Source organism: Sceloporus occidentalis, unplaced genomic scaffold, assembly GCF_023333645.1.
Source record: "Sceloporus occidentalis isolate IW3139 unplaced genomic scaffold, rSceOcc1.0.p SCAF_6, whole genome shotgun sequence".
Taxonomy (NCBI): domain Eukaryota; kingdom Metazoa; phylum Chordata; class Lepidosauria; order Squamata; family Phrynosomatidae; genus Sceloporus; species Sceloporus occidentalis.
The window spans coordinates 67,355,115-67,382,617 of NW_028316986.1; the positions used below are offsets into that span (position 1 = coordinate 67,355,115).

The 27,503-nt window shown below is 38.2% G+C and overlaps 1 protein-coding gene across 1 annotated transcript in view; it reads right to left on the bottom strand.

The window, feature by feature from the left end:
* Positions 1-27,503, bottom strand: part of DISC1 (DISC1 scaffold protein) — a 196,470-nt gene that overhangs the window by 162,020 nt on the left and 6,947 nt on the right. The gene's annotated exons all lie outside the window — the stretch shown is intronic.

Below are 27,503 nucleotides of genomic sequence, written 5' to 3' on the forward strand. Positions count from 1 at the left end.
TCTCATCAGCCCTAGCCAACATAGCCAATGATGAGAAATGTGAAAGCCAAAAGGGATAAAACAAACCAATGAAGTTACAGTCGAAAGACTGTAGGGCCATATGACTGATGTAAATAACCTAAGGATCCATGAAATTTAACACAGAATCTGAGTAATTTACTGTGTAACATTCTTGAGTAAAACAGACCAGCCTTCTCCAGCCTGGTACCCTACAGACATGTCAGACTACAACTAGCATTATCACTAGCCAGCATGGCAAGTTGTGGCCAACATATCTGGAAGGCACTAGGTTGAGGAAGGCTGGGATAGACAATGTCAAATATATTGTGAGAAACTGAAGCTCAGTTAAAAAGGAGATAACTGGTGATTAAAATAAAATGTCTTGCATAGCATATTGAGTAGCCATTTCTGTGCCATCATTCATTCCCCCTGTACTGACTGCTACATGGAAAGCTTGCTATGTTATCGCTACAGGGTCCACATTTCAACACATATATCCTTCCAAACAATAAGCTTCTGTCAGGTTAGTATTCCATCAAATCTGTCAATTGCATCTTGTTTTCTGTGCTACAGGACAAGATGACACATTGTGTAAAGGTCAAGTGGAAAAATGTCCCTTCCACTACATCATCATCCTCAGTCAGTAAAGGTCATTCCACCCAATAGCTGCTGCTACAGAGAACAAAAAGTCTACATGATGAGGAAACTCTTCAGGACCTTTTGTCTCATCCAAATGTTTGTTCAGGACCAAGTCAACAGTTCCACTTCTTTTTCAAATAATTAATGACACCGCCGCTACATCTGAGTAGCAGAGATTGCATCTAAGGTATGTAATATTTTAACAAGCACATTTTATACAACATCAAAGGTTTTGTCTATTTAGTGATCTCATCTGTACATGTGTAAACATATTTCTGGAGACTAGGATGACCATGGACTCCAGTTCCTACATGATAACATGCACACACAGTTCTGAGTATGTACTTGGATGAACAAAGTAAAGAGACTGGGGTCACCAGCATGAAAATTTCTGCATGTGCCACAAAGACCAGGTTCTGAAAAAGTATGGAGGCAGAAGGTGGTTGGCTCAGCCTTCCTTTGTTTTCTTTACAGTGACAGGCTAAGACCTTTCTTTTCCTGCAAGCTTTTGGAAATATTTTTCATGGTGTTATAGTGATGTAATGGATTGAATGTTGGACTATGATCAAATCTGCACTGCAAAAATAATGAAGTTGGACACAACTTTAACTGCCATGGCTCAATGCTATGGAATTCTGGGATTTATTATAGTTTTGTGAGATATTTAGCCTTCCCTGCCAGAGTGTTCTGGTGCCACAAAAGACTAGAAATCCCAGAATTCTACAGCATTGAGCCATGGCAGTTAAAGTGGTGCCAAACTGCATTATTTCTGCAATGCAGTTGCAACCTATGACTCTGGAGACCAGGATTCAAATCCCCTGCTTGGCCATGGAAACCCACTGGGTGATCATGAGCAAGTTACATCCTTTCAGCCTCAGGGCAAAGCCATGGCAAACTATCTTGAACCAATCTTGCCAAGAAAACCCCATGATAGCATCACCATAAATCAGAAACAACTTCAGGACCACAAAAACAAAGTGATTTTATCTGTTTCTAAGTATGGTTTTAATTGATTTTAATTCTGTTAGTTAATACTGTCTTAATCTTGATTTTGTATGTTTTTAACGACATGTTTTATTGTATTCTCTGCCTTTTTGTAAGCCACCTTGAGTTCCAGCCTGGATGAAAGGAGAGATATAAATAAAGTAATGGATGGATGGTTTAGTTATAATTCATGTGCTCATTCATTTCATATCTTTCCTTTGTCCTCAGAACTCGGACTCAAGGAGATTACAAAATTGAAACAGAAGCGAGAGGTTTTCACCTGTCTGTTCGGGCACTAGAATAGAAAAATTGAGGAAGATTTTCTCTAATTGCTTAGCCTTATATGATAACAGGAAATGTGGATGGTTAAGTTAATGACGGCAACAGAAGAGCGTTGGATGTCTTTTAATGTGTTTACTCTTAGTATGTTTATTGGGTGTATGTTAGTATGTGTTTATTAATGCCTATAGGTATTTGTAGTAATTGTATGTTTTCTTTCTTTTTCTTTTTTTCTGTGCTGGTGTATATCTATTTTTAGTTTTAATAATAAAGTTTCATTTTTAAAAAATATTCACATGACTATCTTTAAACTATGGCTGCAAACACAAATCATCCAGAAAGAACAATGAGAATGCCTGTGCAATAAAGATACAACAAAACCCAAAAAAGAGTGATACCTTTACTGGCTAACCAAAATGCACAAAACACATCATGCAAGTTTTTGAAGCTCCACTAGCTTTTTCATCAGGCAGAAGATGTTTTTTAAAAAATCATACAAGAAGAAAAAAGTGATGATGTTGGAGTCACAGGCCTACATTTTATATTAGATGTTGTTTGTCCTGTATTTCAGTTGGTCTAGACTCTAAAGGAATATGAATGCAGGCGAAAGTTACTCCCTTCTTTGCCATGTTAGAACCAAGGGCAATGAAATTTAAACTCCATTAGCAGCAGTAAAGTAAAGGACGATGAAATTTAAACTCCATCAGCAGCAGTAAGGTAACCTTTCTTGGGATCCAGAGTATCTCTGCCTTCTGTGAAGACACAGGCCCCCTTCTTAGGCAAAATATATATATATATTTCTCAAGAAGTCTCTATGCTGCTACATCTGGAAAAACATTTAAATGCTGTACAGGTAAAATTCATCCAATTACAGTCCTTTTTAAACCTTTGTTGGAGGTAGAAACCTCAAAATGAGCATTTTCCCATATGCTGAACCAGCATGGCCATTAGAAATTTATTACTCTGACAACTCTGTTTACCTTTAGGGTCAGTTAATTAAGCATTCAAAGATTCTCATTCATGGTAATACCAATACCAGACTAGAAACTGTTAAAAGTAGCTGTCATTTGCTGTCCTTTCTGATAGCCCTATGAATTGATTCAAATGATTAGGCAGAAGAATATGATTGCATGCACTATCAGCATCTACAAGATTAAAATTTATTTTCTTCTTCCTCTGATTTAGGGAGGCAGAGCAGGGAATGGCATTTCCATGAGAAACTCTCAGATTTTAGTATCCTTTATAATTGCATTTGTAAAATTTCCCTAGAGATATGGTAGTGAGAGGGGAGCAGGTTATAAAACAGTATTAACTTCACAGGAAACCACTATTTCTTATTCTAGCTGCATATTCTGGCAATATATTTAAATAAAATACTTTTTCAAATAAAGAAAATTTCCCTTGGGGCAGCATTTTCTAATTTAGATCTTCCACTATGGCAACTATAACAATTAGACATTTCACTTTAACATTTTATAGTTGGTGAGCACAGAAGAGTTCCAATGAATTCAACAGTATTTCAGGTATCCATTCCTGTTAAGATACAGAAATCTAAATATTGACAAAGGCATTCTTATACCCCCTTTAAAAAGGAGAATACCATGCACTTACAAATTGCATATACAAAAATGAATGGAAGCTTTGTTCAAGCATACCATTGGAAATATCATTCAAAGAAGATCAGTGGAATGTAAGCATCATTGTTGTTGTTTTGCTTAATTAATTTATTAATTTATGCATTTATATCCCACCTTTCTCCCAGTAATGGGACTCCAGATGGCTAAGAACAAATTTAAAAACAATATTAATTAAAAACTATAATCTGCCTTCTTATTTCTAGTAGAACAAATAAAATTAGTAAGTAGATGTCCAAACCACAAAGGAGAGTTGTGTATAGGTGCCATCAAGTCATCTGTTGAGTTATGGCAACCCAATTAATTTCAAGGATTTTCTTAAGCAAGGATACTCAGAGGTGATTTCCCATTGCCTTCCCCTGAACTATAGCTTTACATCACCTGGTATTCTTGTGGTCTTCCATCCCAAGACTAACCAGCAATGACCCTGCTTAGCTTCCAAGATCAAGTGGGATCTGGTACCTTCAAGGTATTAGATCTATTATTATGATTATTATGCACCTCCTATAAATACATCAGCCCTGACAGACTTAAACTACTACCAATAGTAGCAGTAGAAATATTACTGTAGTATTATTCTAAAACAGTTTAAGCCTTCAGAATGCAAGAATGTCACAACTCAATATGCTAGGATGGATATGTGTATGTGGGAAAGGATGTAGGACTTACACTAAGATGTGTATAAGTATTTGCACAAGGGCAATATCAAAACATCCTAGTCTCAAAAGACAACAGAAGTGCCACTCCAAATCAGATTACAGGTCACTCTAGTTCTGCATCCTGCCTAAAGCAGTGGCAGTATATTCTGAATGTTCAATATTTCATAAGACAAGTAAGGGAAACAATGCCAGCTATTAAACTACCCTGTCTGTGTGATATTCCACTAGTGCTTGTTGGAGATTTCATTCTAAACCCCTCCAGGAGGTGAGATGACTAGCTTTCTCATGAAGAAAAGAAAGAAAATTGACAGTGTTAAGGTCAACAGCATGCATCTCGTTTGAGATGTTTGCTTCAGGTTATGTCTAAGGTGGTACCAGAGGAAGGTCCATACAGACAGAGGCCATACCCCTTCCTGGCCATGCAGGGGCTGGAATTCAGGTGTTGTTATCACCTAAAGCAAAGATAATGAGGCTGCAACCACAAGGCAGAAATAATTTGGTTTGACATCACCTCAACTGCCATTGCTCAATGCTAAAGAATCGTGGAATTTGTAGCTTGTTTGCTCTGGTACCACAACAAACAACAGTTTTCAGAATTCCATAGCACTGAGCGATGGCAGTTAAAGTGGCGTCAAACCAGATTATTTCTGCAGTGAAGAATTAGGTCATCAAACAGAGGACTCCTAAGTGAGAGGGAACAAACTAATTGGGCTTACTTTCTCAAAAAATTTCCCCCTGAAACATAAATACAGTAAAGCAATTGGAATTGTTTACTAGTAACAATGCCTACAAGTTCACTGACAGAAATCTTTTTTCCATCTTTGCCTGATGAAAGAGCCAGTAGGCTTCAAAAATTAGTGCAATGCATTTTGTGCCTTTTGCTTGGCTGAATAAGGGATCACCACAATGTATATTTGGACATCGTTGTTTTATGTTGTATGGCCAACGTAGCTACCCCTGCATTTTTATTAAAATGCAGTATCAGACTTATAAAACTTGAATAAAAAATCCAAGAAATCTGTGGCAGGGTGAGAAGAGAAAAGGAAAGGAAAGCAACATACATCAAAATCAATTAAACTCCATTTTTAATCTGGTCCAAAATTTTACTACAGTGATAAAACATCCTCAGATAGTGCTATTGTCCAGCTAGATAAACTAATGAACCATCTTCTGATAATGCTCTTATCAAAACTGCTATGTAGATGCCTGGGAAAATATTGAAGGACATATGAGATGACACATTTGTTTTTTTAAATAAATTAAATCCTTCCAATTCTACATTAAAACAACACATAATTAGCAATACTCATTTCATTCTCCCATACAATTAAACATCTCAAATAACCCCCCAATTGGCAAGACTACAAGAGGCTTTGCATGTCTAAATGATTTTTCATATTTTGAGACTACTTTGCAAAAAAAAAATCATTTGTTCAAATAATGTATTTTCTGAAATTAAAAATAGTGTTATGTATATTTTGCAAACAAAAACCCTTCATTTTTGTACCAAATACACAGAATCTATGCAAAATATACTGATTCTGCACAAAACACATTGTTTTTGTGCAAATAGCCCAACAAATATGAAAATTCAGTCTTGTTTTTTGCTCATGAACAAGAAATCTTGCAGCAGCTGACAGTTTTCTCTCACTCTTTCTCACTGAGAACAAGAAAATTTGGGAACATCCTTTATAACACCAGAATCAAAATACCCTCAAACATAAATGTGTGCTCTGAACTCCAGATCCACTTATTAAAATACTCCTTAAAACTGACCCACCACAAGACATAAACAAATTGAGATTGAACTGATTGGATTGATTAAACTGTGTAGTTTTAATTGTTCTTACACTGTGGCATGGCTTCCTTTCCAGCTCAACCTCTGTGGCTAATGATATTTTCCATGCAAAGATCTACTATACATTGCTTACCTATATGGGTAACAATTATTCACAAATGAGCAAGTCAATGGGAAATTGCATTTCCAGACAGAAAGAGTAGTTTGCTGCTTTCCCACCAACCTGCCTTGGCCTTTTAAAACCTGGGGGGAAATCAAATAGTTCCACATTGTTCTTTCTTACAAAGAAAAATGATTCCACTCCATTACTATGGCTTTCTGCCATATTCTTCACAGTCCCCCAGTGGCAACTACTGGATTCTATATCAGTGAAACAGTGAATCTCCTCTGGGCCTTGATCTAAAATTTAAAAGAGTTACTCATGATGCTGAAACTACTTGGGGGCTATGTTTCATCACCTTGAAAATGTCCTTTAAAGTTAAGGTGAAAATCCAGAGCAGAGTCTCCATCCAACCGACACAGAAGCCATCCATCACTACTGAGGATCATATAAAATTTTATGAGATATTCCTTCCAACTGTCCTGTACTGTTTTAACACAGTAAAAAGCTAAGCCTAGGGCTTGTCCGCACTGGAAAAATAAAGTGTCTTCAAAAAGACTTGAAGCTGAGGTGTACAGACAATGTATGAGGCAAAACCAGATGGAAATTGCCTCTAGGCCGTGCTCTGGGCCTAAAAGCCAGAGCAAAAAGAAGCTCCAATACTCCAACTCAACACAGAAAATGTGGATCATCACTCCAGAATATAAACAGCACAGCACAAGTGTGGGGATCTGGGAAAGCAAAAACGTGAAAGTAGGATTGACATGGCAGGTCACCAATAATGCAGTGGGTTTAATTACAACACACACAAACCAGACAGTTCAACAGGGGAACATGGGGAGAAGAGGGAGGGGGGCGTGGATGGCAGGCTTCCATGATTGTGCTTTGCCAACATGTCACTTAGCACACCAACGTACTATATCAGTGATGCATCACACCTGTGACTGTGTGGTCAGGCACATCGCCAGTCATGCAGGGAATCCAATGGGATAGTACCTGGGCAGGAGAAGGGAAATAATTGGCAGTGTTCCTGTGATGGTGTGCATGCATTGTGGGGGAGGCAAAAAATAATAATAATCACTGCATTACGGTGTGGACTGCCCATGGATATTCGCCCCGTCTTGGGAGCAGACCATGCTCCCAATTTGCAACTGGGTTTCAAACTGGCTTAGAAAAACTGGTATCAAGCTGCTTTTTCCTGCTTATCTGCTCCAGCCCTAAAGGCAAAAAATATACACAAAAAAGGAAGCCAGCATGGTATAGTGCTTTGAGAATTGCACTATGACTATGGAGACGATGGAGGGAAGCAAAGGCAATACCCCACAAAAATGTTCCTGAGAATCCCCCATTATAGGGTCACCTTAGGGTTGCAATTAGTCAGAAAAGACTTGAAGGCCCACAACAAAAATCGACAAAATACAGTATCATCTAACAGAGTAATGTTTTAAGTACAGAGAGGAAGATTCCATTGGCATATTAGTGCTATTATAAGTTACAAGAAAGGTATTCCACTGGGATTCTAAAAAATCCTCAAGACTTTAATCCAAATCTTTATACATTGTTTGAGTAACAATTTGCAAAGTTCATTTCTTCTAACTCATGTGAAAAACAAAGGCCCTGTCCTGAAAAGTGATGCTCTTTCATTATTACTGAGGGATGCTTAGTTCCTTAAAGGAGTGAGTGAGCCTGAGTACACCATATATACACAGAATGAGAGTTCTTAACTAAACTAGTTATCCTTGCAGAATGAGAATTCAATTTGACCCCAACAGGATAAGAAAATAAATAAATAAATGAGGGCTGTTGTTTCTTTCCTAGATTTATAAAAGAGGTGCAGTTTCTATGAGTGTCCTGCTATGAAGCTACATTACCTGCATTAAAATATCAATTTCCATTAGCAGCTGATTACCCCTGGTAATGCTTTTTTACCATCCTTCCCAAACCTGATGCCTAGCCTTCTAGATATGCTCTATTATAATTCCCATCATGCCTAGTCCTACCATGGTATGCACTGCATGATGCCTTACAGATTCTGCATAAGATAAAGTGAGGGAAAAGGTTGTGTGTTACTTCTGTTCAGTGAAAGACTGGGTGGAATATTATAACCTGTGCACCTGGAGTTCCTGCATCCTCAACCCTGGCTGCTCTATTGTTTTATTTATTTACTTTGAAGGCTTATATACTTCTCTTCAACAGCTAGTATTTCCAGAATAGCTAACAAAAATAACATATAAACTCAAATAATGCAAGAACTCAGCTGATCCATGGAAAATAAAAGCCCTTGTTGCGGGGAGGCAAGTCTACCTGTCATTGCAAAGCAATCAGTGGATTCCAGGTGAGCTGCACTAAGGAGACTTATTCTAAAGGCTAGTTACCAGGGGAAAGCCCTCCTATCATTTGCAACCACCCATCTCACCTTGGATCAGGTAAGAAGGATACCAAGACACAACTAGTTCATTGATGGAAAAATTCAGAAGGTTGAGGGGCTGGTTTCTACCTTTGATCCCCTCTGTAGACAGCATTAGCTCCCCCTTCGAAAACCTCTTTTGGTTTTGTTCTTCAGGCTTTCAGAATATTGCAGGTTTGGGAGCCCTTGAGCCCAGTTTCTGATCAAAACCACCACTTCTAGAAGTACAGAAAAATCCACTTTTTTTGTAACAAGAAAAGAAAAGAAAAAAAGTGCCTTAGAGGGGTGGTAAGGACTGGGAGACATCAGAAAAGTTTGAAAAGTGCATTTGCAAGGGAGGGATAAAATTGTGCAGACCACAGAATAGTCCTTGGAGCTGCATGTGGCCAACAGGTTACACCTAACACACTTCTGCCTTAATGCAAATGCAAATTTACAGCAGATTTACAAATTCCAAGAGTTTTAGGTCTTCAAAGATGATCACCAACACTTCAGATTACATTAATGATTGCATAATGATACATTATGCCAGTCGAAACCAATGTAAGACACTTCCAATGTCTTTCACACCCATCTGTTTGCATAATGACAGTCAGAAGCAATATCAGAGAACATCACACTTCCCTGTCTAAAATGAAGTGGGGGCCTCAGAAGCTGACATTGCTGCTACTGCAATAGTAACTTGGAAGGTGATATATAGAGGAAAAGGAGGGAACATCAGAATTCAAGACCGCAAAACCAAAGTCCTTCAAGCAAGCATCCCAGAGACTGCACCCACTTATCTAGACTGTCACTGAAAAACCAGCATGTTTGCCTCTGTGAGACTCGCATACCAAAAACGTTTGCTAGTTGACAGACACATTATTATTACTTTTTAAATATCATTTTATTCAAAATCTGATATTAATCCACCCATTCATATTTTGTCAACTGAGATTAGTGCCAACAATGTTTGTGTTTTTATTTTAATAAAAACCAACTATGAAATATTTTAAATAATTTGGTTTGGTAGATTCAGATACTGTATACTGATTGTCATGCAATATTTGCATTATTATATACACTCTTGACAGTTTTAAATAACACTGAAAGATTGGTTGATACAAGCTTTCATGCTAAAGAAGCAAAGTATCCCTCAGGGAATAATAAACTGGAAGTTTACCAACATCAACAGACAGGATCATATCACTTTCTAGTGAAGAATCCTAAGGCAAACCTATCATGGGGTTTTATTGGCAAGATTTATTCAGAGGAGGTTGATCATTGCCTTTCCCTGAAGCTGAGAGAGTGTGACTTGCTCAAGGTCAGTCAGTGGGTTTCATGGTCAAACAAAGGGGATTCAAACCCTGGTCTCCAGAATCATAGTACAACATTCAAATCACTATGCTGTGCTGGCTCTCTAAGCAGTGAGCACCAGGCTACTTTCCAAGACACTCAGCAAACTAAAAAAACGAATCCCATTTCATTTCACTACATAAACATAACTAACACCCACCAAGAGTCTACAGCTCCAGTGATGTAGGGTGCTGCCCAGTCTGCCCTTTTATTTGCTCATTTCCAAGTCCCACCTCTTGAACAACTTTCATAAATTGTGCAATCAGTTGTACATGAAAAAGTCAGCCAATTTGCTTATTTGTCATGTTTATGCTCATCTATCTCTGATATAACACAATCATTTTATGTGTAAGAAGGGGGGAAATCCAGAGAATTCTGCAATGTGCTATCTAAAAATATATTGTCCCAAAGGTCCTGTATGCCCTCCATAAAATTTTTTTCATCCAATCTTGCATTTAAATAAGCTGTCTCAAAATCAAAATGTTCCACAACTAAATTCCTTCTTGCTGCTACAGCTAACACCATTCTCAAACTTTCTGGCTTTGCTGTTGGAGAATAAGTCTTGTCAAAATTCTCATACTGCTGCTGTGCAAAACCCTTAGCTACCAATCTTGCTTTGTACTTAATGCTTCCATCAGGCATTTCCTTTCTCTTATATACCCATTTACAACCAATCACTTTCTTATCTATGGGTCTATCCACAACTTCAAAAACATTTTTGTTCACCAAGCAACTAAATTCACTATCCATTGCTTCACACCATCTTTCCTGTTCTTCCCTAGAAAAGGTTTCTAACTCTTCAAAACTCTCAGGCTCTTCTACTACTGTACAAGCTCTTGCCTGTGTCACAACAAATCTATCTGGTGACTTCCTAACTCTGTGACTACGCCTGGGTATGAATTCTGTCGTTCTGCCTCTCTCCTCATCACTGTCTGCACTAGAAGTTGTCTTTCTGCTAAATCTTTTGTCTTCTGTCATCCTAGTGGTTACTGGTCTTGATTGTGTCTCCTCATCTGAGGTACTACCACTACTGCTAGTAGAGGCTTCTGGCTTGACTGAAACCCCTCCGTTTCCTGAAGTTGGTTCAGTCTGGGCTTCTTGCTCACTTGAGCTACCTAACCTCAAGAACACTTCTTTGTTGGCATGCAGCTTGTCCCAGCCAGCATGTCTTTCAAAATTTGCAGACCTGGAGTACTGTACTTCTCTTCCTCCCAAAAGAAACTTGTAGCTATTCCCTGAATATCCTAAGAACATTAGCCTTTTACTTTTTGGTTCTCCTTTCCTTCTAAAACAAGCAGGTATGTATACATGTGCATATTGTCCAAAAACTCTTAGATATTTAAAATTTGGCACTCTCCCATACAAGACCCTGTAGGGAATGTCTTCAATCTCTGAATGAAACAACCTATTACTTATATGTATGGCAGTCAGAGTTGCTTCACCCCAGAAGCTGTCTCCAACTCCTGCATCTGCCATCAGGCAAGCAGATATCCTTTTAATGTCTTGGATTTTCCTTTCTGCTAAACCATCCTCACTTGGACAAGCAGGGTTAGTGGTTTCATGTCTTATCCCCACCTTCTGAAACCAATTATACAGCTGGTTGTTTAAAAATTCGCCACCTCTATCTGTAACAATAGTCCCAACTCTGCTATCAAATTGTCTTTCAATCATCCTTACCCATGCTTTCAAACTTTGCCCAGCATCAGACTTATTTTTCAATATTCTTACAAAAGCATATCTTGAATATCTATCCACAATTACTAGGAAATACTTGCTTCCTCCTAATGACAAACAATTTGCTTGGGCTACATCTGCATGTACAAATTGAAATGGTCTTTGAGCAATTCTCTTAGATTTCTTAGCTACTGGAAAAGCTCTGACCTTGACTTGATTACAAACAGTACAGTCTAAATGATTTTTACATTCTGCCACTTTTAGATCTGGACACATGCTTATTAAATTCTTTAAACACTTAAAACTTGCATGGCCAAATTTTCTATGGAGCTCATGTATGCAGTCTTTGTGCAACGGAACATTATCAATACTATTAGCATTCTCTACCTTGTAATTATCAACATTTTCTTCTAAGAAATAAAGCTTATCCTTTTTCAAACCTATGCCACGCAGTTCCCCATTCAATGTTATTTTACACAGATTCTTTTCAAATGTGACTATGTAGTCTCTGTCTGTTAATCTGCTCACTGATAACAAGTTGTTTTCTAATTCTTTTACGTGCAAAACATCATTAAAGTTTTCTTTTAGCCCTGGAATGTAAACTGTTCCCATTTGATTTACAGTACTGAGCTCATTCCCATCAGCCAAAACTACAGCATTTACATTTGCTGGCTTCTTATCACTAATTAAATTAATATTGTTACACATGGAGGACGAAGCTCCTGAATCTACAAGCCATTTAGAGTTTGCATTTTGTTTTTCCTTGATCATGGTGGCAAATACCTTATTATTATTTCTATTGTCCTTCAAAAATGGCAGCTTGGACTGCTTCTGCCTCTGATCGTGCCATGGTTGCCATCTGCTCTCTTGCTTGCTTCTATCAGCAGCCAAAAGATTACAGTGCTTCTGCAGATCTTTTTGCAGTAAAAACATCTCCGTTGCTCCCTCGAAGAAGCTGCCTGGTCCAGCCCACGCACATCAGGCTTGGCTTGCTCACTTGGCACAGTCTTAGAAGTTGCTGCGTCATTTCTCTCAGACTGTCTCCTCTGGTTTTCTTCCAGAATTCTGGCCACAATTAAGTCTCTAGTCAGCTCTGCTTCCGGTAAGTTTTGCAAACTGTTGGTAATGTTCCCCCAAGTAGGGTCTAAAGATTCAATCAAAATATAACACTGCTGTTCTCTACTTATTTCAACTCCTCTTAGCTCAGCCTGCACAAACAAGTCTTGCATTGTTTTTAAATGTTCTTTTACACACTGGCCTTTTGCCATCTTCTGCCTATAAATTCTCTTAGACCATAGCATTTTTGCAAAGGCAGTCGAAGGAGTGTGTAGTCTCTGCAGAGTGTCCCACACATCTTTGGCGGTTTCCTTATCTCTGACATCATTAATCAAGTCTTCTTCCAGCATTAGAAAAAGACAGGCTTTGGCTTTGTTATCTTTCTCTTTTGTGGCTGCATTTGGGTCTGCTGGCAGCCCGGCTTGAACTGTGGCCCACAAACTTTCTTTTACTAGTAGAGACTGGGCATAAATCTTCCAGGTGGAGTAGTTGCTTCTATTCAATTTACTAAACTTCAAAATCTCCATCTTAATTTGTGCAGTGACTCAATTGACACAGTCCTTCTGAGTATGCACAGCTGACCCCTTTCGGGCTTAATCAAAACACAGGAGGAGTTACTCACGGAGCTTATCAGTGCAGCGCAAACAGCTTGCTATGATCTGTCTTCCACAAAACTGTCTTCCACTCTCTGGAACTTTCAGCTTCTGTGGATGCTGGGTGCTGCAGTAACTGGGCCCGTAACCCTTGTCAGGGATGATGGGAGTTGTAGCTCTTCACCTCTGGCTCAAACTCACCACCTTGTTACGCACCGGCGCTGACCAGTTTTGGCCAGTGGCTAAAGCTTTGCTCTAAAGCAGCAGAGTTACAGAGAATAGGCTGAAGACCCTGACAAACTCTCCAAGCCTTCTCACTCTTGCTTCCACAGAAGTCTTCCCACTTCTTCAGGATCCAGCTGGCTCTTGTATCTTCACTCAAGACACCAGACAACTCAGTAGTCTTATATAAAAGATCTACTTTATTCTACCAATACAACAATACTCCTCACTACTACTACCCACTGCTACTACCCAGAATTAATGATTTCATCATCTCAGCCTTGACCACTTAACAATTCTCAGGTGTATCCAATTATCCACTTTGCATTTCTGTCCTTGGCATTTAGGACTTTTTAATTCCATTACCTTTTACACCTGTGTGGCTCTTAATTGCTTCTGCTGAGTCACCCTGACTCTCACATACATGTTTTATTTCTTTCACTGTATGTCCCATGTTGCTTTTTCCTTAACAGATATAATATCTGAGGCCCCTTGTTGGGGTTTGGTTCTACAAACCTCTGTGGATATCAAAATGCATGGGTGCTCAAGTTCCATTTATTTACAATGGTATAGTAAAATGGTGTCCCTTTTTATAAAACAGTAAAATCAAGGTTTGCTCTTTGGAATTTATGTATATACTGTATAACAGAATATTTTCAAGCCATGCAGAGATCTCACACACTCCCCCTGCCCCCCCATACATACATTGCACACATCTGCATGAGTGAGCAAGTGAATGATGGAGTAGGGGAAGAGTAAAAAGAATAAAAACAAATGCAACATTCAGGCAAAAGGGGAAGAAGAGGGAAGGGGTAACCAGATCTAACTCTCATGACTGATCTCATGGCTGGACATTTCCATAAATAAAAAATAAATAAAATACAGGGTTTTTTTCTCCATCATGTATGTGTGTATGTCTGTGTACATTTAAAATTCCATCACTCAATCGCTGGGGTGGCAAAGGGGGAGAGGGGATTGGATCAGGTAGCATCCAAACAGAGTGGAAGATGGTCTAGATTAAGAGGCAACCAATAACAACTATTGGTTGATAGGCTGATGCATGCCAAGAAGACAAAAAACAGTGGAGCAAAGTGAGTTCGTCATAGGGAAATGTGTGGTCTATTGGACCTGATGTCATTTTGTATTCTTTGTTAATATGTGGTGTTAACGGGTCACTGCAGGGTTGTGGTTGACCAGAAAAATGTGAGATGAGTCCTTTTTTGTCTCTCCCCTTCTGCCACCCCAGTGAGTAAACAATTCCTGCATCAAAAGGTGGTGGGCTCTCATCATTGGAGTTATTTAAAACAGGTTACACAGAGTGCTTTAGATGTGGCTCCCTGCACTGTAGGGGGTTGGTCAGGATGGACTTTGGCATTTTTTCCAACTCTATAATTCTATATAGTCATAGTTTTTTGTGGGTTTTTCAGGCTATATAGTCAGACAATTTTCAGAGAAAAATAATCTGAAATTACTATTTTGCCAAAAGGCTAACCAAAAAATATAGATAGGTCCTTATTCAACACTTTAGGGGCCAACTACAAGTCACAAACAAATGCATGCAACAATATCCTTTTAAAACAATGATGAAAATAAGCTTCAGGAGACTGATTTTGTGCAAAAGAGGTAGAGGGGAGGAGCACTTAATCCTTTCCCTGCCAGTTAATTTTCTGATCAAAATCTCCCCTACCTCATGCCCTGATTTTCCCCATCTTGAGTTCCAGATTCTTGTTTCCCTGCAAGAAGAAGAGAGCAGCAAGAGGAATTCTGGATGGAAAAACAGATAGCAGGAAAACAATTAAGCAATCTTCTGTATTCTTGGGACTCCGTGAGGAGAAAGCAACTTGGGGGAGCAATTTTGAACAGAGGAAATCAGCTAGCAGGAAAGTGATTAAACACTTCTCTCCCACATCTCCTATGTCTCTGCTACAAAATCACAGCAACTGGTTCCCGATGATTTTCATTTTAAAAACCATGGGGCTTTGTCATGCATATCTGCTTGAATGGGCAAATTGGAGAGTTCTAAGTAAAGGTTTGTTTGATGGAGAAAAAAAATAATTAAGGGAATTGTGTATGCCTTCAAGGTTTTTGAGTTTTTCTGCAAGTTAATTTCTCATGTTAAAAGCTTTGCTAAAGGAGAAGAATTCTTGGCCAAGGATTTTAACCTGTCATGTCTCTTGTTCTAATCAAATCAAATTCCATTAAAGGAGAGTGCTTTAGACTCAGCAAAATTCCCTAAATATTTTCTACAATAGTTAAAAGGATGTAACATAACAGCCAACTGGAAAAGTCAATACAGAGGGAGGAACAGATTAAGCATCATTCAGCACACCACCAGCGTCCTATTGGGATTTATAATTTCTCTCTTTTTAACTAATACAAAAAGTGCAAGCAAAGTTCCTATAATGAATCCAAAAATATAGAGATCATGATCCAGTTAAGGGTCATTGGACAACAGGAAATCTTAACTTTAATGGGTTACTTTGAAAGGAAGATTATTTTTTTTCTTTAGAAGTTCTATCTTTAGAGTGAGGTGGACAAACCCAAATATCAATGTTTGATAATATGCAAGAGTCAATATGTATAAACAGAGGGAATAAAATATGAGAGTGAACCAAAGTACATGCAGTTTAAAACAGGGGATTTTGAGAGATTGGAGTGCAGAACTGGGGCAGATGTGAAGATGTTCAAAGTGAAGCGTTCATCCAGGCACCTAAAGAGAACAAAGAGCCTTAGTAAAAGACTGATAGAGAATGTAATTTCACTGGCAGAAGGGCCTCTGAGTGCCAACATAGCTGATAAGGGACAATGGGGTGTATCCAAATGTATCTGGACAATGATTGCTGGAAATTTATATGTTTAGAGTGTGAAATGTCCAATGAGATGATGAAGATGAGTTTTCTTTGTCTGTTTTCCTATAAAGGTAGCCATTTTCTTTGGTTCAATGCCTCAGTTTTGTTGGAATGGGAATTCCACTTGGGACAGCTAGCTTTGAATAAATCTGAATTCTCAACGAAATCTGGGTCCTCTGCCTTACTCTATTCTTTCAGAACCTTTTAAAGCCTATCATCCACAACAGGAGCATAGATTTAAAAAAAAAGACTAAGGGGCTGGACAGGGGGAAAGGGGCAGACAGAAGCCACTCCTTTATCCCCCACATCGTTGCCATGGCCACCATATGTTGCGGCAACAATAAACTCAGAAAAAGGAGCTGCGAAATGTGACTCCTTTTTCTGCTGCTGCCAAGGTGCCTTTAGCGCCCTGAAGTGGAGGTGGTGACATATGTTGTACACCATGTCATTTGGACACAGCTCACAACACATGGCATCGGCGTGTGCATCATCTGAAGGCATGCGCGCCAAAATGGCGCCGGGAGAGCATGGTAGGGCTTGGGTGCATGAGGACGCTCCACTCTCACGAGCTCTTAAATTGGCCCCAGGACAGCACTTTTTGCCTGTCTGTACTGGGCCTACGACTTTTAAAAAACGAATGTGAAAACTACAGCTTTACATCAGAAAGTGCTACAATATTTTAATTTTATTTTATTTCCCAAGGTGGCTATGAGTAGAAATACTTGCATCACATAGATGAAAAGAGGGGGAAATGAGAACAGATGACTTTTTTTAAAAAAAGGGGGGGGGGGGTAAAATTAGGGTGGCACTCATTGCTTCATCTTAAGATGTTCTTTTGTTTCATTGCTTCTTGAGGATATGCCATTTTCTTTCAGTCCTGCCTCACAGGATAGCTTTGCTTTGTAAATCTACAGAAATAAACATAGGTTTTGTCTGCTCTCTCTTCATGTAAAATGTGTGAGAATATCTGAGTTGAAACACAAGCTATGTGGAACATAAAATTCACTTTCAAAGAGCTCTGGTGGGTACACTAATTATTTTTCACTAGATTTTCACCACATTTGGAAGGTATGTTTGAGCTGGGCTGCCTTAAACTATACTAAACTAATTTATCTTATTTTTTAGGAAATGTGGCATATTATGTGGCATAACTCAACATTAGGAGTAACTTTCTGACAATATGGGCTATTCGACAGTGGAACACACTCCCTCGGAGTGTAGTGGAGTCTCCTTCCTTGAGGGTCTTTAAACAGAGGTTTGATGGCCATCTATCAGGGATGCTTTGATTGAGATTTCCTGCATGGCAGGGGGTTGGACTAGATGGCCCTTGTTGTCTCTTCCAACTCTACGATTTTATGATTCTATGATTTGAAATATTTAAATTAAAAGAGTTCAAAGAATTAAAAAGTATGAATGTTTGCCATAGTCATATAAATAAAATTATTTTCAGTTAATAACCATATCACATATAAACATATGACATACAAACACATATATGAATTCTGACCAAATTTAAATGGAATATTTGGGATGGTTCAACCTAATATGTAGCTATGTGGCATACAAGAAATTCATTTAGGATGCCCTGAGAGCAGGCACTTATTTTCCATTCATACACAGTAATAGGTTTGGTGATTAATCAGGAAAATAATCATTTCTCATGGTCAACCAATTATGATGCCCAATGTAAGAAACATTTGATCACACAAAAAGGTGGTGTTCATCTTGCAGAGCAGGTAGAACTGAACAATAATTAATTATAGTTATTTATTCTTCCAAGCAATGTTGCATTCTATAGCTAGCATCATTATTATTATTATTATTATTATTATTATTATTATGCTTTATTTATATAGCACTGTAGATTTGAACAGCGCTGTATATACAAACAGTAAAATAGATAAGAATAAACGTGCCCAAGGTGTACAGTCTAAGAAATAATAGCATAATACATATGAATAATGCATAACAAAAATAATAATGGGCTATAATTCCCACATTTTTAATATAGTTTTTGGTTTCTACTATAAAATCTAACCGAGATGGCATTACCTAAAAAACATCCCTTCCACATCAACATATTTCTGGAGCCCATAATAAAAAGCAACACTTAAAATGTTTATGACCTCCAAAAGTCCTATCGAAACTTCCAAGTTGTTCCAAAAATAGAAACTACCTTTTCCATCTCCTTTTCACACATACTCTACTTAAATAATAAAGTGGGGGAGGGAATTTCAGCAGTGAATTTAACCTGAGAGCTGTCAAAATCTGTCATGAATAATGAGCCATGACAACACTCCAACATCTTTGGACAACAGAAGAATTTTCCCTTCTGTGCTCTGTAAGGCAAAATGTTTTTATATCACTTTCTCATACCATTCTACCTGCTAGGGAAACATATGGTAATGTGGCCATCAAGAGGATATTGCAAGTAAATACAAAGACAAATGAGACATTTTATCACACAGACTGTAAACTGGGTAATAAACTGGGTAATAAATCCTAACACCTAAAGCATGTTACATTTAAAATTAAAGTAAGGAGGAAAAGAAATCATAATATGCACTTAACCATATATGCCATAGGATAGAAACATCTGCATCTTTAAAAGATCTTATGTTTAGAAAAATATGTATGTACATTCAAATTATGCAAAAACTAGGAAAAGATCTGGAAATGTTGTACATATTGGTTATAATTAAATCAAGAGCATTTTCCAGCAAAACAATGAGCAATTCCCATTGCTTTCAATCAGACTTACCAAGGAGAAGCTTGCAACAGACTGTGATCTGTGTATTTAGTGAAAATAATATCTGTTTTTTAAAAAAATATATATATATACTGATGCCTAATTGGCCAAACTAGCTAATTCACATCTGATGACTATGTAATCTCCCATTAATGGTTATAAATATTCATTGAGTCTGTGTCAACTCAATTTATAAAGGCAAACATTTCTCAACTATAAAACCATGCTCAGTATGTAGCATATAAATTAATTTGTGGTCAGTGATAGTCAAGATACTTAGGGGCATGATAACTGATAACCAAATGAATGTATTATTCATTTATCAGCAGAAAGCATCCTATTTAATTGGTATTTAAAATCATATTGTGCAGAATATATCACAATATTACAAGTTATAAGAAAGGACAGTGATTAAAAGAGTAAGTATGAAGCAGATTATTGTGCAGCTCCTGATAACATAAGTTTAGAAACCCAATTAATTTGTGATGGTTTCCCAAGGATGCAATCCATTAATTCAATGAGATTTGCAAGGCCATGAATTGTGTTAACAGGTTAACCTAATTACTTTAAAGATACAGCATCTTTTCTATATTTTCCACTATGACCTTACCATCTCCAGCCACGATGCTGTGAGCACTCATATAGCAGAAGGAGTAAAAAGTAAAAAAAAGTAGTGGTGGTGGTGGTGGTGGTAAAACTGCAATAAAGTTAAATGTAAAAAATGGCACTATCTTACCTAGGTGGTGATACTGAGTGCTCCAGTAAAGCAAGAGATTATGCTGACGGTAGCAGTGGTGCCGGTAGAGTCAGTGGCATCACTAGGGAGGTGTGAAGGATGTGGACCACAACAGGTGACATCCGGAAGCGGTGCTCCAGCCCCAGAGGAGGAGGAGGAGCATGTGCTGTGAGGAAGCCTGGAAGATCAGTGTGCTGCCACCAGTTCCCTCAACATGCTGCTAGCCTCCCCCCAGCAACCCATTCCCGGGATGACTCCTGGGTTTCTACTGGGTAGAGTCTCCTGTGTCAGACAGATGCAGCACAGAGAGAAGCAAGGACAGACAGGAAAAAAAATCTTCATGCACAGAGAAAGCTACTAAGCCAAAGAGCAGCCTACTTTCCACAGAGAACCAACTACTTTCACAATGCCTTTTTCTAGATGAGTCATCATATCTAAAGGTCTTTGGGAGGCTACCTTAGAAGATTGCCTGTTCTTCCCACAAACACAAAGAAAAATATCAACTATTTTACAGTGGCCTAACAGTTGCACAAAAGTTGGATTGTACAGTGGGCCCTTCTTATCTGCAGGATCATTCTGAACCTCCCCCCTCCCCCCCGATGAAAAAACTGCAGGACCTCAGATTCTATGGTTTACAATGGTGCCACATGCAAGCACAGACATTAGCAACAATAAGGCTTGCCATACACAGATGCTTAAATCCGTGGCAAGCCCACAGTTGGGGTGGGCAGGCTGTAGTTGCACAGCTGCACAAAAGTTGAAATATAGTGCAAGGATCCGATACATTCCATACCTAACAATTCCGCTAATGAACAGTAATTAGCGGTACAACTACTGCTAGATTTTTGAACTAAAAGAGGGAGAAGTTGGAACTTTATTTAAATTTTGAATCAAAAGATATACATCTTACCACGATTGGGCAGCAACAGCTGTTATCATCTCCACTGCCAAGCATTTTTCTTTTCTTGTTTTTTAAAAACTAATCTGGCATTCACCACAAACATCTTACCATTTTCTTCTATTGCTGTTGTTTTTTTTTACAAAAAAAAGTGTTGTTCTGTGGTTTTAATAAAATAACTTATTTTACTTTTTTAAAAATTTTATTACCAAGTTTTTAGTTTCATTTTGTTTTAATCTGTGCTGTAAACTGCCTTTAGTCCCATGCTGATCAAAAAGCAGGCTATAAAATAAATAAATAAAATATGAATAAATAAATACTTGAGAACTAGTTGTAACTTCACACCATACTCTTAACTAAAGCCTATAATTTGCTGTTGGTAATATTCTGAAAGGAGTGTGTGTGGACTGAACCAATCTAGCTAGAAACCTAGAATAGGGGAAGAATACAGTCCCTCACTAGTTAAAGTAACAAATTCCACAGGTGGAAGAAAAATTTCAAGGATGCACCACTGCAAGGAGTGGTTGCCTATTTCTTCTTACTAGAAAGGACATCAAGCATATAAGTATTATTATTAATTCACCTTTCTATGAAAATTGGGAGTAAAGACAATTTCAAGACTCAAGTTTACAATCTAAAAAAAATACAGCTTAAAAATACAAAATAATACAAAAAGTAAACATTAAAATCAGTTTAAACTATTGACAATACTGAAATAATTTAAAACTAGACTTTTAAAAGATTAAATACCATTAAAAGATTTTAAAAAAACAATTAAAACAGTTCTGTCTAAAACACTACAACACTCTCAACTCATGCTTTAAAAATGTTTCCTTTTTGAAGCCTCTCAGAATAAAAGGGTCTTTGCCTGGTGACAGACAGCAAGGAGGGGGCTATTCTGGCCTCTCCAGGAAGGGATTTCCACCGTCTAGATGCAGTCACTGAGAAGGCCCTCTCATGCATCAACAGTTGTGACAGTTGTGGGATTCAGAAATGGGCCATTCCTGATAATGTTAGGGCCCAGCCAGGTTCATACAGTGTGCCAGATAGCTTATATTGAGGGGGAGAGAAGCAGGCCAGCAACAACAGGCCTCCGCCTGCAAAGAAGACAAGCCCTCCTCCCGACCACCATCTTGAGGGGGAGAGAAGCAGGCCAGCAACAACAGGCTTCCGCCTGCAAAGAAGACAAGCCCTCCTCCTGACCACCATCTTGCTTGTCTTTATTGCATGTTGTTCAATGTTTATTGTTTTTGTAAGGTTGTTTTTATGATGTGTAAGTTTTAAACGATTTTGTGAACCGCTTTGATCACCTGGGAAAAGCGGTATAAAAATAAAGCATATTATTATTATTATTATTATTATTATTATTATTATTATTAGTAAGCCATATACAGCATTATAGGTCACAACCAGCACTTTGAATTGTGCCCTGTAACAAACTGGCAGCTAGTGAAGCTGTTGCAACAACAAGTTGTGTAATCCCTATAGCCAGTATGGCAAACAGAAAGGTCTAGGAAAAAATAATCAAACCATAATATATAGGAAAGTTTTGGATATAAAACATTATTTAGCTGAAGCTTATAGGCAATTAGATAACCCCTTACACTATGCCCCATGCAGTCAGGATCCTAACAATTAAAATTTGAAATCTATCTCTGGGATTATTTGTGAGGCACTTATGGATGGTTATATCAACAAAAATACATACGGGTTTTTTTTTTGTTACCATCAGAAGAAAGAATACCTGTATTCTATTTGTTGCCTAAAATCCATAAGAATAAATTTCCAGTCCCCAGTAGACCAATCATATCTGGATGTGGTTCCAACCCCTTTCTGAATTTGTGGATTTCTATTTGAAGCCCTTTGTCCCATAAATACATTAAAGATATGGGATGATTTTTACAAGTTCTGGAACAGATAAAACTACCCAATAATGAATGTATCTTAGTGACTCTTGATGTGGCATCTCTTGTACTAATATAGTCCATGATGAGGCAATGGAAGTTATAGAGTCTACACTTGACAAGAGAAAGGACTATCTATATCCACCAACGCATTTTTTGTGTACATTAGCTGAGATTACTTTGAAACAAAATTATTAAGAAGTGTTCCAAGGCATTGCGTGATTATTATTTTGCTATTTGACGTTTTTTATTTGTTGCCTGTTTTATTGAACCCTTTCCTGTATTGTTTTATATTATTTATATGTATTATGCTATTATTTCTTAGATTGAACCAAGATAATACTTTCAAAGTCAACATATTAGAATACAAAATATATCTGGATGATATCTTCATTATATGGAGCGGCACCGAGACTGATTTATTTGCTTTTCATATATACCTTAACAATGTACAAAACACTATAAAATTTGAACTAAATTTTGATTATTCAAGGATTGATTTTTTTGGACTTATTGATATTAAAAAGAGGAACCTCATTGGAAACAGACCTTTATACAAAGGACACTGATTCAAACTCTTTTTTGAGGTATGACATGGAAGCATGTGTCTTCAGGAGGAGTGTAACTCCATCTAACACAGGCTGAAACCCTATTTCTGATCTCCCTTTTGATTGACCAGGAGCACCTTTTTCTTGTCTAGATTAAGTTTCAGTTTGTTTTCCCCCATCCAGTCCATACTGATGACAGACACTGATTTTGGACAAAGAGAGCCTTCATGGATTAGGGTGGAAAGGAGTAGTAGAATTGAGTGCCATCCACATATTGATAGCACTGTACCCCTGAACTCCAGACAACTTCTCCCAATGGTTTCATGTACATATTAAATAGCATGGAGGGCATAACAGAACTTTACAAGACCCCACAGGCCAAGAGCCAAGGGATCAGATAAGAGTCCCTCAACACCAGCTTCTGGGTTTCTCCAATAAGGAACAGAGTCATTGTAAAACAATGTATCCAAGTTTCATCCCAGCAAGGCAATTCAGAAGGATGCCATGGTCAATGACATTGAAAACTGCTGAGAAGTTCAGCAGAACCAACAGGGACACACTCCCCCCCTCCACTCATCCAGTTCCTGTTGTAAGTCATCAAGACCAAAGGTATCTTTGTTCCACAACCAGGACTGAAACCAGATTGAAATAGATCTAGATAATCTGTTTCACCCAGAAATGCCTAAAGCAAGGAAGCCACCATGCATTCCAATACCTTGCCCAAGAATGGTATGTCAAACACTGGCCAAGAATTATCTATTATAGAGGGATTCAGGGACAACCTTTTCAACAAATGCCTAACAAATAATAATAATAATAATAATAATAATAATAATAATAATAAATTTTATTTACATCTCCCGCTTCTCCCTTCGGATCGCCTCCTTTAGGTTAGCTGGAACTCTGCCTTGTTGTATGGAGGCACTGACTAAGCCTACTCAACTAGTCCTTCTCTGGCCTGTTTAATGAGCCAGAAAGGGCATGGTCAAGTATGTATGTAGTGGCTCTCACCTCTCCAGAGTTCTGGCCAAGTAGAATCACCATCAGTCCATGGTTGAGTCAGTGCATAGTAGTATAGGATTGTGCAGGCAGCCAAAAAGTCCTTCCCATGCTGGATTTGGCACAAAATCATGATAATGTAGCTCAAGCAACTGATGCCATCAAACCAATCAGTCCCATAGAGCACATAGATCTATCACAATTATATCTACATTTCCTGAGGAACTAGTTGAAAACATACCAGCTTCAATTAATTAATCATTCTGACCAATGAACTCTGGGATCATATTGCCTGTGTGTGTGTGTGTGTGTGTGTGTGTGTACATGCACATCCATGCACAAATACCTTCAAGTAGCCTTTCGACTTGTGGCACCCCTGTATACAGGTTAGTAATAGATGGGGTTTCCTTGGTCAAAATATAAATCTCGATTAAATTCACCAAGAGAACTAGGGACAAGAATGGAGTGGGGAAGGAAATAAGTAAATTAAATACATTACTTTTGTTACAGCAGAAATAGCCTAGATATGCCAACATAAACCCAAGAAAAAATATAACCTTGCCCAGAGGGAAATATCACCCCAAATCCATAATAATGAAAGAATATCTTTATTCGTTCAGTGAAATATATGTAATACCATTGAGATCCCTGCCTGCTAATTAAAAACAGTGGATGTAGGTCCTTCAAAATGTCTCTTTTTTTATGAATCAGAATTTCTAAGCAATCACTATTTACTATTTTACAAACCTATTATTCTGTGAAAACCTTTCCAGAAAGGTCAATAATTGCTCATTATCTTCAAATACAAATACAAGCATCTTTAGCAGTCTGGAAATAATGAAAGGGTTTACCTAATGTCAGCCAGGTTAAAGCCATTTTAATTGTTTAATTTTAATTCATCCATCTTCCTCACTAAAGAAAATAATACAAAAATATGTGACCTTATACCTTTGGGAGGCAATGAATGTATGTATCTGGATTAGAGAAGTATCCAGATGCAGGAGAGTTCAATATTCAATCTGACAGGATTATCTGGGGAATGGAGAGGAAGTAATGGGGGGGGGGGGGGGGACTTTGTTACCCAGAGAGACTGGGTACCTGATGTGCATCACATATAAGAAATTAGTACCTATTTCTAGGCAAAAATTATTCTCTGTGATATCAGTAAAAATAAAAAAATTAAATTAAAGCACCATAAATTCTAATTAACCAGCTCTTGTAGAAATTAGTCATTCTACACAGAATCAAAAAGATGTGTGAACTCAGTCTTATGATTAAAAGGAGATTCTCAATCATTTCAAAAATGACATCAGGTTTATCAGACTAATGTAGTAATCACAATTATAGCAAACACAATTAATTGTCCTAATTCAGGAAATCATATAATATTCCAGTAATACATTTATCCTTTTTTTCAGCATGAACTTCATTCCCTAACCAAATATTGAAACAGAGGTCTCCAATTTCCATAACTAATTACAACTAAGGCAGAAATCGTGTACACTCAAACCTAGGAGGACATTTCATTGAACTCAGTGGGACTCACTTCTGAGCAGACATGGATTTTGCCATAAATTAGCAGTATATACCTACATACTATAAAACTACAACTTCATTGATCAAACAGAAACTTTTTGCTAATTGTAAAGTGCCACTATGGTATTTTGCTGTAAGTGCTGCAAGGAGAATAAAGTCTGATGGCAATAGCATTACTCAAACTCACTAGGCAGATAGACTATTCTCCCATTGTGGGGAAAAGGCAGGATATAAATCCTGGAAATAAATAAATAAATAGACAGATGATGATGATGGGTTTCCCACCACCCATCATCAGAAGACGAATGGTGCCTCTCGGAATGTGAAAGTAATGACAAACACTGATTTTGGATGAAGACAGCCTCCACGGATCGGGTTGGAAAGGAGTAGTAGAATTAGGTGTCATCCACACATTGATAGCACTGCACCCCAGCATGCCAGACAACTTCTCCTATTGGTTTCATGTACATATTAAATAACATGGAGGACAACAGAACTTTATGGGACCCCAAAGGCCAACAGCCAAGGGGTCAAACAAGAGTCCCCTCAGTAACAATTTCACCTATTACGTTACCATTTTGCAAAATAACATAACAACCAGTAACAATGTGCAATAAGTAATGTGTAGTGCAGCAAGTAATGTTTACTAATTATATCTACAATCTTGCTCTAAGGTGATTTTGATCATTGGTGTGTGTGTGTGTGTGTGTGTGTTGGTGCATTTTAAAAACAACATGCCAGTAATGTGTAATTAATGCAACCCTCTTCAAATGTCAAATAATGCTAATGAGCTATAATTGGAGAAGCAAAAGTCACATATACCTACAAACATACTCTTTAAAGACAACATTACAAGTTCTGATTTTGCTATAAAACCTCAGTAATTCTAAACAAATGAAGGGGTTGAAATAATTTCAGTCCTCCAGTCTACATTTAGGAACACAATGAAGCAGGTCTGGGAAAATGTAAGTCATCTCTCAGACAAGCCTATCCTCTGAAAGATCAGGCACTGAAGTTGTCTTTGAGACTGGAAGTATCTCTGTTGGCCTATAGTTAGCTCGCTTCCCTGCTAGAAATAATTCTAGGACCCAGTATTAATATAAGCACATCATTTGCAGCTACATCTTGCTTAAGTGCTTATCCCATGGCTTAATAAATTGATTTGCCTCTATCCAGCTTAAAGCTTAATTCAGGCATTATCCTGATGTTATCAGAAGGTTTTTGCCACTGAATTTGCCCCCTGAATACATCCCAGGTTCATCCCTGCTTCAAGGAGCACTCATCGTGGCTCTTCTCGGATCTGGGAGTTTTCTGAGTTAAGAAAATGGCCGCTGGTGCGCTCCTGGAAGTGGGGATGCACCCAGGATGTATTCAGGTGGCAAATTCAGCGGCAAAAACCTTGCTGTAATATCAGGATGCCACCCAAATTAAACTTTAAGCCACATAGAGGTAAATTGATTTATCAAGCCATGCGATAATCTCCTTAGTTCAGCTGTGGCTACTCAGGCTACTAGCAGACCACTCCACTCTAAGAAGTTTATCACACACCTTTTCCCCTTCCAGTTATGGGAACTGGAAGAGGACTCTTGGGGCCATGCATGACCTGGAAAAAAATGGATTTTATCGCACAGCAAATCATCCTCAAAAGGGCCCCGTTCCATCCCCCGGCACCAAGCCGTCCCTATTCAGTGCTGAAGGGTGCCATTTTCCTTGGTCAGAAGACTTCCAACCAGAACATTTAATGCTCCTCAGCACTGAATGGGGACGGCTTGGCGCCGGGGGACAGAATGGAGCCTTTTTGAGAATGCTTCACTGTGCGATAAAATCCGTTTTTTCCAGGTCACGCACAGCCACGAGAGTCCCCTTCCAGTTCACATAATGGGGGGGGGGGGGGAGGTGTGCGA